Raw genomic sequence first — 13,396 nt, 5'->3', positions numbered from 1 at the left:
TTGACTTTGTGCACCGTCAACCCTGCATCAGGGCTGCATGTGTTCTGTGGACTGTGATTCTTTCACCATGGGATTTGCTACCAACAGAGTTGTGCTCTAAAATCTGAGCTTTCATGTATGTCTCTGTATGCGTTATATCCACAAACATGCTGTATATATATTTCTAGCCCTTATAAACAATATTATCTTCTTCAGTCTATAGACAGCCTGAAACAATAGTTTTGAGAGATGCGAACTCATCATTTCACTTAAGGAGTAAGTAAAAAATTGAAAATAGAGACGTAAAATCAACTGAGTTTACCATAAAAATAAACAACAGTGCATACTGTACAGATTATTTAATCTCAGGTTTAATTAAAAACCTATATCTTTTATTTTAAATGAATCTGCCACAGAATTTCCATTCTGCCATACTAGAGTACCGCAGAATCTAAGAATCTTGCTGAAGAATTGAGTGCAGTTGCTATAGAGTACACAGGACATTGTGAGCAGTGTCCTAGTTAATATGCCATATATGTGTCTTTAACACAACAAAGGTCTAGACCCACTGAGAATTTAAAGGTCAGGATTGGAAACAGATTTGAAATTGAACAGGGAAAGCCAGTGTAAGATGCTGGACACCCATGCTGTTTTTAGCCAGTTAGCACTAATACCACTATCTGAATATATTGAAAGCAGTGGACAAATATTCCCCTTCTCTTTCCCAAAATTCTAATGTGTCCAAATTCACATTGCTCCCTTTTTTCATTCCCTTTGGAATCTTCTATAACAATGATTCTTTGGTGAGTAAATTTAAATTTAGGGCTTGTTTACATGGGGACAATTGGTAAAATTCCCCTGGAGTAATCCTGGAATAAGGATTACTTTCAAAATGGCATAAACCCTTAGCTGTAAACAAGCCCTTAGCTTCTGTTTTAATAATAGTCTAACACAGGGGTAGGCAACCTATGGCACGCGTGCTGAAGGCGGCACGCAAGCTGATTTTCAGTGGCACTCACACTGCCCGGGTCCTGGCCACCAGTCCGGGGGGCTCTGCATTTTAATTTAATTTTAAATGAAGCTTCTTAAACATCTTAAAAACCTTATTTACTTTACATACAACAATCGTTTAGTTATATATTATAGACTTATAGAAAGAGACCTTCTAAAAATGTTAAAATGTATTACTGGCATGTGAAACCTTAAATTAGAGTGAATGAATGAAGCCTCGGCACAGCACTTCTGAAAGGTTGCCAACCCCTGGTCTAACAAATATTCTCCCAGTTCCTAATTTCTATTTTAACTTCTGAATCAGCACTCCAAGTTAAAATGAACAGATCTGTTGACACAGATGAATCTGCTCAACAACTAATTATAAATATTGGGCACTGATTCTTTAGGAACAGCAGGGAATTAAAAAAACTAAATGTGGGTGGTTGTACTGGGATCTTGCTCTGTTTGAACATACTCCTGATCTGAAAATATCACCAGCATTGCTTCCGGAGTAAATGAAATGTTTCCCATAACTGAGAAAAGGGAGGAGGGACTTGCCCTATAACTCACTTATGAATATCTTTCCATTGTTTACCTATTTCCTGGCACACAACCACTTACTAACCCTGACATACATACTCATGAACCCACATATTGAGTCACTAGCTTTACTCCCAGAAAACATATAGTTACTTACTAACCCAACCCTTAAACATCCTCCCCGAATACTGGTTTCAGAGTAGCAGCCGTGTTAGTCTGTATCCACAAAAAGAACAGGAGTACTTGTGGCATCTTAGAGACTAACAAATTTATCTGAGCATAAGCTTTTGTGGGCTACAGCCCACTTCATCAGATGCATAGAATGGAACATATAGTAAGAAATATATATGCATACAGATAGGGTGACTAGATGAGAGGGAGAAAATATCAGGACACATTGAGGGGGGGGTCCACCGGCAGAGCAAAAAAAAAAAAAAAAGGCGAGTGCTGCCGGCGGAGCAGCAAAAAATAAAAGAAAGAAAGAAAGAAAGAAGGCGAGTGCTGCAGGCGGAACGAAATATCGAGACAAATTGCGTTCAGACCAAAGATTGGTCGGGACGCGGGACAAACACCTAAATATCAGGACAGTCCCGATTTTATTGGGACGTCTGGTCACCCTACATACAGAGAACATGAAAAGGGGGAAGTAGCCATACAAACTGTAAGAAGAGGTATTAGCAGCAGGAGGAAGAAAAAAAAACCTTTTGTAGTGATAATCAAGATGGCCCATTTTAGACAGTTGACAAGAAGGTACTTCCACCTTTTCATGTTCTCTGTATGTATATATATTTCTTACTATATGTTCCATTCTATGCATCTGATGAAGTGGGCTGTAGCCCACGAAAGCTTGTGCTCAAATAAATTTGTTAGTCTCTAAGGTGCCACAAGAACTCCTGTTCTTTTCCCCTGAATACTCAGTCACTTACTAAGATTGACACATCGCTCTCTGAATACAGTCACTCAGCTTCTCCTTCGCTGAGATGTACTATGACATGCAAACACACACCCTCAAGATGTACAGACACTGGAAGATTTCAGCTGCAATACTGAATACAATGCATGGTCAAGCCAGGAGATCTGTGGCATTGCACTGGTCACTCCTGGTCTTCTAGACTATGCTTATACACATAAAAGCACACATATGGTTAGTGGGAGAAATGCCCCATACTTTGGTATAAATATAGCCCAAGGCAAAGGGAGAAATGGCAGTAGACTCTACTAAAAGAAAAAAAATCACTTAATTTAAATCTAGAAACCTACAGCATAAAACAAACAGAGAAGCGTAGCATCCCTGTACATGAAGCTTATGGTAAGAGATGATTACCAATGTCCATTCCTGTGGTCAGACATGGGGAAAACATACTGAAACACAACGCCCAGAGAGCAAGGGTGTCTCAAGTGCCTCACCTTCAGTTTCCCTATGTCCTAGACTCAGTTACACCACTCTCATTGTAAATGTGGCCTAAGGATATGAAATTCTCTCTCACACACGTCATGCTGAAAAATAGTTCCGCATGCACCGACAAAGGCAAAGGGAGTTTTGACTCCCACACATAAACTGAATAGAACATGGTTGAATAAGTGCCATACAAATAGCATACTCTTTAAAATGTGACCTTAAATGGGAATGCTTCAGTTTTAAGCCGATTTAAGAAGCTTTTGATACTACTGTATTGTTATCATATAAACTGGTGCTGTATCTTACATATGATAGGAAAACAGTGCCATCTCATCCATTTCCCATTCTCTTCGGTTGTATTATACAGACACTGGGCCACATTCCTCCTTAGCATAGCTTCACCCAAGTTAAAGGACTTTGGAGATCAGTTTGTTCTATGGTGGGTATGGATCCCGCTCTGATAGCTGCTTTTGAGAAAAAAAACCCTATACTAAAAGGTAGTGAATGAACCACAGCACATTCAGCTTGGATATGTGTCTCAAAATTCTTAAATTAAGGGATCAGCAGCTGGGGGGGGGCAGGGGCACTTGAAGACTAAATAGCAAGGAAGAATGGTGTTATCTCAATATGAGGAAAAAGTTCAGCATGGTTCAGTTCTGGGGTGAGGGGAAGGTTCTGGCCCATATTCATTGTTTCTAAGCCAATAATGTGAAAATGTGTTCTCTTCTGTTTCAGCAGGATTTAATCATATAAAAACATTTCAGTCCATTTCATTTTTATAATTTTGGACAGATTACTTTTTCTTTTAAATTAGAGATAGGAGAAGATCACCAGTAGAGCAATCCACATCACAAGAATCTAGCCACCTATATACTTACTTTAGGGTTTTCTATAGTACCTGTCACCAAAATATATAAATGTTCCCTAGATATATTAGTTTTGTGTGAAACTAATGCCATTCTTGATAGGGCTGTCAAGCGATTAAAAAAAATGAATTGTGATTGATCATGAGATTAATCATGCTGTTAAAAAATAACAGTATACCATTTATTTAAATATTTTTGGATGTTTTCTACATTATCAAATATATTGTTTTCAATTACAACACAGAATACAACGTGTACAGTGCTCACTTTATATTTATTTTTTATTACAAATATTTGCACTGTAAAAAAACAAAAGAAATAGTATTTTCCAATGCACCTAATATAAGTACTGTAGTGCAATCTCGTTTTCATGACAGTTGAACTTACAAATGTAAAATTATGTACAGAAAATATCTGCATTAAAAATAAAACAATGTAAAGTTTTAGAGCCTACAAATCCACTCAGTCCTACTTCAGCCAATTGCTCATACAAACAGGTTTGCAGGAGAAAATGCTGCCTAAGTCTTGTTTACAATGTCACCTGAAAGTGAAAACAGGTGTTTGCATGGCACTATTGCAGCCGGTGTCTCAAGATATTTACGTGTCAGATGCACATATATCACTTCATGCTTCAACCACCATTCCAGAGGACTTGCGTCCATGCTGATGACGGGTTCTGCTTGATAACGATCCAAAGCTGAGTTGACCGACGCATGTTCATTTTCATCATCTGAGTCAGAAGGTTGATTTTCTTTTTTTGGTGGTTCAGGTTCTGTAGTTTCCGCATCTGAGTGTTGCTCTTTTAAATCTTCTGAAAGCATGCTCTACACCTCGTCTTCGCAGATTTTGGATGGCTCTTCAGATTCTTAAATCTTGGGTCAAGTACTGTAGCTATTTTTAGAAATCTCACATTGGTACCTTCTTTGTATTTTGTCAAATCTGCTGTGAAAGTATTCTTAAAATGAGTCATCATCTGAGACTGCTATAGCATGAAATATATCGCTTATGGGTAAAACACAGATCAGGAGACATACAATTCTCCCCCAATTCAGACACAAATTTAATTAACGCTTTTTTTTTAACGAGCATCATCCGCATGGAAGCACGTCCTCTGGAAAGGTAGCCAAAGTATGAAGGGGCATATGAATGTTTAGCATATCTGGAATGTAAATACCTTGCAACGCAGGCTACAAAAGTGCTATTCGAATGCCTGTTCTCAATTTCTGGTGACATGGTAAACAAGAAGCATCAGTATAAAGCAGCAGCATCTCCCATAAATGTAAGCAAACTTGTTCATCTTAGTGATTGGCTGAACAAGAAGTAGGACTGAGTAGACTGTAGGCTCTAAAGTTTTACATTGTTTTGTTTCTGAACGCAGTTATGTAACAAAAAATCGACATTTGTAAATTGCATTTTCATGATAAAGAGATTACATTATGGTACTTGTATGAGATGAACTGAAAAATAAAATTCTTTTGTTTATCCTTTTAAAAGTGCAAATATTTGTAATAAAAAATAGTAACATAAAGAGAGCTCCACTTGTGAGAAATAGTAGCAGACAGAGTCAGTACCCAGGAAATGTGCCAGAAAGGCTGAGGCAGAAACCATCTCTGCAGGCTGCTGAGGCTCCAGAAGCTTAACATGCCCCAGGAGATCCAGAGCATCAGAGGCTTCGATTCCCCTCGCAGCAGTCTAGTGAGTGGACAGCAGGCAAAACTAGGATCTGTGATATCTGAGTCTTTTTATATTTTTAATTTTAGAAGCCAATAATACATTATCTGTCTGTATAATTTAGTCAGGTTCTGTCATATCATACTTTGAATATACCTGGAGATTAAAAATATACTAACACACACAGCATAATGAGTAGCTCTGTACTAATGAGGAAGTGCAGTTACTCAGTTGAATTCACACAGGCAATATGAATTGTTCAGAGAACTATTTTTTATATTTTTGGCATCTGTGTTTGTACAATTATATGTAATGATAAGGATAAGGGAAAAAAGGCAGAACTAGCATAGTGGCTAATCCTGCAGAAATATTTTGCTCATGAAGATTTGACACTTCAGAATAGCCAAAATGGAATTCACAGTTTGTCTTTCCCATTCGTGAATTTCATTGGCTGTGATTTCACTGCACTGTTCACAAACTAGACTGTTTATTGGCAACCTTCACACTCCAGGCAGTGTGGATTAGAGACATCTGGCCAGGTTATTTTTCTTCCCCTAAAATGTCAGTGACTGGAAGATTTTAGTGCCTATTCCAAATCGTAGTTCTCAGTTGAAAAGGTCATTTTCTTATTAGAAGACCTTGATTTCCATCTCTCATGTCACTCCTCCAACTGTATTGATTCCTTGCTTCAAGCCACATATCTTCTCACTCCTAACACTTTGAGAATCACTTAAATTCACTTCAGGAAGCAAATTTTCTCAAGGGAAAGTAAGCATAAATACAGGGTCTGAGTTAATACCAAATACCCTGACTCTCCTACAAGAGTTGTTAGGATTGAAAGGGAGAGGAAGCAACTTGACAAACGGAGAAAGATGGATAGATCAGGAGTGGACTATTGTGGAATGTTATAAAGCTTAATTGTCAGCCTGTACTTGACTCTCTGACAATGAGCGAAGATACAAAACAGCTGGGAAGGAGGATATAGGATTGAAGAAACTAGATGTGTCCTTTATGTAGAGAAAGCACACAAACTATAGCCCAACATTTGTTTTGTCCTATGGCTAAAGAAAATCATCAAATTGTTTTGAGCTAAATAACATCTGTGAAGCATGGCTAGAAAGGGTTAAACATCCTGCAAAATAAATAACCCTCAAAAGACATGTGGGAAGATAATGTTTGTGTTTTTGTATATTTACATATGTCTGAGTAGGGTCCACAATGTAATCAACAGTCCCTGTCTATGCTGTATTCTGATAATTCAGTAGTCAAAAGAAGATCCTAGCATTTAAATGATTTGTAAACATGGGATATCTCAATATTCATCTCTCTTTGAATGTACTGTGAATGGTGGAAGAACAAGCAAATGGCCTTATGGTAATTCGTATAGCTAAGTACCAATGATAGACCTCCTTCAAAATCATCCTAATTACCTTTTGTTCCCTGAGGAAATTCCAGCTTGTCAAAAGACATGAAATTGTATAAAAGATCCTTGGATCCTGATTCTCTCATCTTAGATCTGCTTAGACTTCATCAGGGGAAGTTTGAGTCACAAGACTGAGGTCCCAGTTATGCTGGTACACCCTGAATATGAGATTTGGACATTGGACTATGAAATATGAACTATTTCTGAAAGAACTCCTTGCAACTACAAAGCTCACCATCTCTGCTGTGAATCTGAACCTCAAGAATTGAACTCATGTCTGTATGTATATTGATTCTTTAACCATATTCCCTCTCTCTTGTTTTTTAATAAATTCTAGTTTAGTTAAGAACATAACATAAGAACATAAGAATGGCCGTACCGGGTCAGACCAAAGGTCCATCTAGCCCAGTATCGGTCTACCGACAGTGGCCAATGCCAGGTGCCCCAGAGGGAGTGAACGTAACAGGCAATGATCAAGTGATCTCTCTCCTGCCATCCATCTCCATCCTCTGACGAACAGAGGCTAGGAACACCATTTTTCCCATCCTGGCTAATAGCCATTTATGGACTTAGCCACCATGAATTTATCCAGTCCCCTTTTAAACATTGTTATAGTCCTAGCCTTCACAACCTCCTCAGGTAAGGAGTTCCACAAGTTGACTGTGCGTTGCGTGAAGAAGAACTTCCTTTTATTTGTTTTAGACCAGTTAATAAGAATTGGCTGTAGCATATATTTGGATAAGATCTGAAACATTCATTAACCTAGGAGATAATATGTCTGATCCTTTGGGATTGGTAGAACCTGTTCTTTTATATGATGAAATAAGATTTACAGAAATTTTCATCATATTTGACGTGGGTGCTGGAATGAGGCCTGAGGCTGGATCACTTCAAGGGAACTGTGTTGTTTGGACTTGTGAGTAACCAGTAAGGCAATAAAAAAAACTGTTTTATGCTGGCTTGGTGGAATATCCACCAGCTTTTTGGGGTTGTCTGCCCCATTCTTTGCAGTTCACCCTAATTGAGTGACCACAGCTGGCTCCCCACTAGGACCCTGGTCACAAAATCTATGTAGGAGAACTTTGAAAACATTTAAAGTGGGACTGTACTCTGAAAAGTTACTATGAAAATGGCAATTTGGGCCTCAGTCCACTTTACTTTGAGCTGAAACTTCTGATTTCCAAGTGCTCAGATACTGTGTGGAGGTGGTTCCCATACTGTAGTCCACAGACCACCAATGGTTCATGGCACACATGTAGACTATATGAGGCAGTCTCTTCCCTGTTTTCAGTTGCTAAATTGAATTAAAACAAGCATGAAATACTTCCCTCCCTCCTATTCGTTTGCCATGTAAGCAAATGCTAGAGCTGCCACAAGGATGTTATTTGGTCTACAATGAGAGCGGACATGGTTCATGTAATCACGAAGGGGAGGTTCATGTCTGTAGGGGAATTTCTTCATTAGCATGTGACACAGACATTGAAAAAGTTAGATACAAATACTGTATAATCCCAGTGAATTATCCACCTCTGAAACAATGCATGTGTTTCCCCAATCTATTCTACGTACATTCAGCACATTTACTAAAGCGTTAACCTTGGTACAGTTCCAATGAGAGTTTAATCCTTATAACTAACAATAACCAACCTCCTCTGCCAAACAGTTAAGAGCTTTAAGTACATTGTGAGCAGGCTGGCATTTTTTTTTCCATCAAAATATTTTGTATTTACATTCTTCATCCATTTTTAGACAATTCTTGTTTTGAAACCACATGGACTGTTTTCTGATGTGCGAAATCAAAAACCTATTCATGCTTCTGTTTTTATAGTCTGAGCTGAAGAGGTTATTAATCCTTTGATAAGTACACTTCAAACCAAATTACAACTCCAGTTGAAGCAAATAGGTCTTTTGAGTGACTAAGGTGCGCTGGATTTGTCCAGTAGTGTTTTTATATTGTCAGTTTAAAGATATACTGAAACTTCAAGAGATAAAATAGTTTTCAGTGTATTCGCAATTGCAGAACTGGCACTGTCTCAACTAATCCTTTGGTAAGTTTATATGACATCAGCAATTGACCTACCTATGCCCAGTAATGTGAGCATTAATAATAAACCTTATGATTTTTACCTTCATAGAATCATAGACTTTAAGGTCAGAAGGGACCATTATGATCATCTAGTCTGACCTCCTGCACAATGCAGGCCACAGAATCTCACCCACCCACTCCTGTATCAAACCCCTAACCTATGTCTGAGCTATTGAAGTCCTCAAATCGTGGTGGAAAATTCCTTCCTGACCCCAAATATGGTGATCAGCTAAACCCTGAGCATGTGGGCAAGACTCACCAGCCAGATACCCAGGAAAGAATTCTCTGTAGTAACTCAGATCCCACCCCATCTAATTTCCCATCATAGGCCATTGGGCATATTTACCACTAATAATCAAAGATCAATTAATTGCCAAAATTAGGCCATCTCATTATACCATCCCCTCCATAAACTTATCAAGCTTAGTCTTGAAGCCAGATATGTCTTTTGCCCCCACTGCTCCCCTTGGAAGGCTGTTCCAGAACTTCACTCCTCTGATGGTTAGAAACCTTTGTCCAATCTCAAGTCTAACCTTCTTGATGGCCAGTTTATATCCATTTGTTCTTGTGTCCACATTGGTACTGAGCTTAAATAATTCCTCCCCCTCCCTGGTATTTATCCTTCTGATATATTTATAGAGAGCAATCATATCTCCCCTCAGCCTTCTTTTGGTTAGGCTAAACAAGCCAAGCTCTTTGAGTCTCCTTTCATAAGACGGGTTTTCCATTCCTTGGATCATCCTAGTAGCCCTTCTCTGTACCTGTCCCAGTTTGAATTCATCCTTCTTAAACATGGGAGACCAGAACTGCACACAGTATTCCAGATGAGGTCTCACCAGTGTCTTGTAAAAACAAGGAGTCCGGTAGCACTTTAAAGACTAACAGATTTATTTGGGCATAAGCTTTCGTGAGTAAAAAACCTCACTTCATCAGACGCATGGAGTGAAAGTTACCGATGCAGGCATTATATAATGACACATGAAGAGAAGGGAGTACCTCCACAATACAGTGTCTTGTATAACGGTACTAACACCTCCTTATCTGTACCGGAAATACCTCGCCTAATGCATTCCAAGACCACATTAGCTTTTTTCACGGCCATATCACATTGGTGGCTCATAGTCATCCTGTGATCAACCAATACTCCGAGGCCCTTCTCCTCCTCTGTTACTTCCAACTGATGTGTCCCTAGCTTATAATAAAAATTCTTGTTATTAATCCCTAAATGCATGACCTTGCACTTTTCACTATTAAATTTCATCCTATTACTCCTATTACTATTATTCCAGTTTACAAGGTCATTCAGATCTTCCTGTATGATATCCTGGTCCTTCTCTGTATTGGCAATACCTCCCAGCTTTGTGTCATCCGCAAACTTTATTAGCACGCTACCACTTTTTGTGCCAAGGTCAGTAATAAAAAGATTAAATAAGATTGGTCCCAAAACCGATCCCTGAGAAACTCCACTAATAACCTCCCTCCAGCCTGACAGTTCACCTTTCACTATGACCCATTGTAGTCTCCCCTTTAACCAGTTCCTTACCCACCTTTCAATTTTCACATTGATCTCCATCTTTTCCAATTTAACTAATAATTCCCCATGTCAAACCGTATCAAATGCCTTACTGAAATCGAGGTAAATTAGACCCACTTCATTTCCTTTGTCTAAAAAATCTGTTACCTTCTCAAAAAAAGGAGATCAGGTTGGTTTGGCACGGTCTATCTTTTGTACAAAAACATGTTGTATTTTGTCCCAATTACTATTGACCTCAATGTCCTTAACTACTTTCTCCTTCAAAATTTTTTCCAAGACCTTGCATACTACAGATGTCAAACTAACAGGCCTGTAGTTACCTGGATCACATTTTTTCCCTTTCTTAAACATAGGGACTATGTTAGCAATTCTCCAGTCATATGGTACAAACCCTGAGTTTACAGATTCATTAAAAATTCTTGCTAATGGGCTTGCAATTTCATGTGCCAGTTCCTTTAGTATTCTTGGATGAAGATTATCTGGGCCCCCCGCTTTAGTCCCATTAAGTTGTTCAAGTTTGGCTTATACCTCGGATGTGGTGATATCTACCTCCATAGCCTCATTCCTATTAGTCATCCTGCCATTATCTCTAAGCGCCTCATTAGCTTCATTAAAGGCTGAGGCAAAGTATTTGTTTAGACACTGGGCCATGCCTAGATTGTCCTTAACCTCCACTCCATCCTCAGTGTTTAGCGGTCCCACTTCTTCTTTCTTGTCTATCAATCTTGCAGATAATAAGCGTATTCAAATAAATGTCTAACATTTAAAGAAAAATCTTACTATGTTTTCCCCCCAAGTTATTTTCTGCAGCAGTAAGTAGTCTAGATGAAATTAATGTAATGTAGGTGCACAACTGGTTGAAAGACATACTCAAAGAACGGTTATAAATGGTTAGCTGTCAGACAGGAAGGATGGCTGCAGTGGATTCCCATGGGGTCCAGTACGATTCAATATTTTCATTAATCCATTGGATAATGGAGTGGAAATTCTGTTTATAAAATGTTCATATTCAGAAGAAGGAAAAATCAATGAGGAATAACTGTCTAGGTGTAATACTGCTGAAAAGGATCCGGGGGTTATAGAGGATCACAAATTGCATGAGAGTCAATAATGTGATGCAGCTGTGAAAAAGGCTAATATCATTTTGGGAGTGTTGTAGCTAAGACACGGGAGGTAATTGTTCCACTCCACTAGGCCTTGGTGAGGTCTCACTTGAGTATTGTGTCCAGTTCTGGGTGCCACACTTTAGGAAAGATGTGGACAAATCGAAGAGAATCCAGAGGAGAGCAACATACATGATAAAAGGTTTAGAAATGTATCCAATGAGGAAATGTTAAAAAACTGGGCATGGTTGGTCTTGAGAAAAGAAGACTGAGAAGAGATCTGATAAGTCTTCAAATATGTAAAGGACTATTATAAAGAAGGTGGTGATCAACTGTTCCCCAAATACACTGAAGGTAGGACAAGAAGTAGTGGGCTGAAACTGCAGCAAGGGAGATTTAGGTTAGATATTAGAGAAATTTTTCAACGATGAAGATAATTAAGTACTGGACTAGGCTTCGAAAAGAGGTTGTGGAATCCCTATCATTGGAGATTTTAAAGAAAAAATTAGACAAACACCTGTCAGAGATGGTCCAGGCATACTTGATCCTGCCTCAATGCTGGGGGCTGGACTAGACAACTTTCTGAGATCCCTGCCAGCTCGACATTTCCATGATTCTAAGTACCACAGATTTACAAAACATGAAAACATAGGCATGGCCCAATAGCTAAACGAATACTTTTAATCTATTTTTTCTATTTTACTGCTTTTCACACCCTTCTCTGACAGAATCAACTCGATTCACAGTTCTTCATCAGTTACTCCAAACTAAAACATTAGGCATTCAAATTTCATGAGACTTAAAATGATTTTAAAAAACCAAATTATATATGTTTGCATCCTTTTTATTTGCCTTAGTGCACACTAAGCATCAGTTCCCCCCACAACTATGAGGGCTAAAATATATTCTTTCTTTAAATGAGCACTGAGATTGCCAGATAAGCACTTCCCTCCATCTGCTGGGGCTTAAGAAAAAATACCAAATATCACAAGAGGTGGAAACACTGCCAGTATGAGTCTTATGAATCAGATGCTGCCTGGTGTGCATAGACCCGATGCCCAGAACATAAATCAGAGAGGGTGGGGAAGGGTGGCGTCAAGCTCTCCTAAGCACTGCCCTGATCTTGTTCTGTGTATGCATTACCAGTACCTGCTGTGCTGTTAGCCTGAGGGATGATCTAATTTGCACCAGGCCGTAGGCTCTGGAAATGCAGAGCGGGAATGACATGAGTATCCCAACCACATCCCCTTTCCTCTAGTCGTGCTCCCCTTTCCTCTCTGCTGGAAGCAGGGAAGTTGTGCAGAGAATGAGCTCCTATATTGGCTTTCAACCACTCCAGTGATCTTTCCTTGGCCAGTTAGTCAGGGTTCCCACAGCAAGTACATCAGCAGTGCAGCGCAGAAGAGCATCTGAAGATCTGACCCACAGAACAAAAGAACTGTTACAAGTAATTGTTCTAATAATTTTTTATTACACAGTAATTATTTCTTTCTGGTAATAACCTGCCTTTGTTGACCCTCAAGGTATATGGCAAGGCCCATATATTCTCCTTGGCTTATATGATAAAACCTTAATTGAGGCTGGTATTACAAGAGGGACATTCTAATGGGGATTCTTTGCGGGCAGGAGGTTATATTAAATGTTAGTTACATTTTTTCTGGTGCTGGTGTTGCAATTTGGAAGGAAGACTAGCATTTGTATGTTTAAAAGCAATTGTTAAGGGTGCCTGGAACTCAAGGCTGGCTCCAGGGTTTTTGCCGCTCCAAGCAGCAAAAAAAAAAAGAAAAAAAAAAGAGCTGCAA

This window comes from Mauremys reevesii, linkage group 6, assembly GCF_016161935.1.
Source record: "Mauremys reevesii isolate NIE-2019 linkage group 6, ASM1616193v1, whole genome shotgun sequence".
Classification (NCBI taxonomy): domain Eukaryota; kingdom Metazoa; phylum Chordata; order Testudines; family Geoemydidae; genus Mauremys; species Mauremys reevesii.
Note: the sequence above shows the minus strand (reverse complement) of the source record.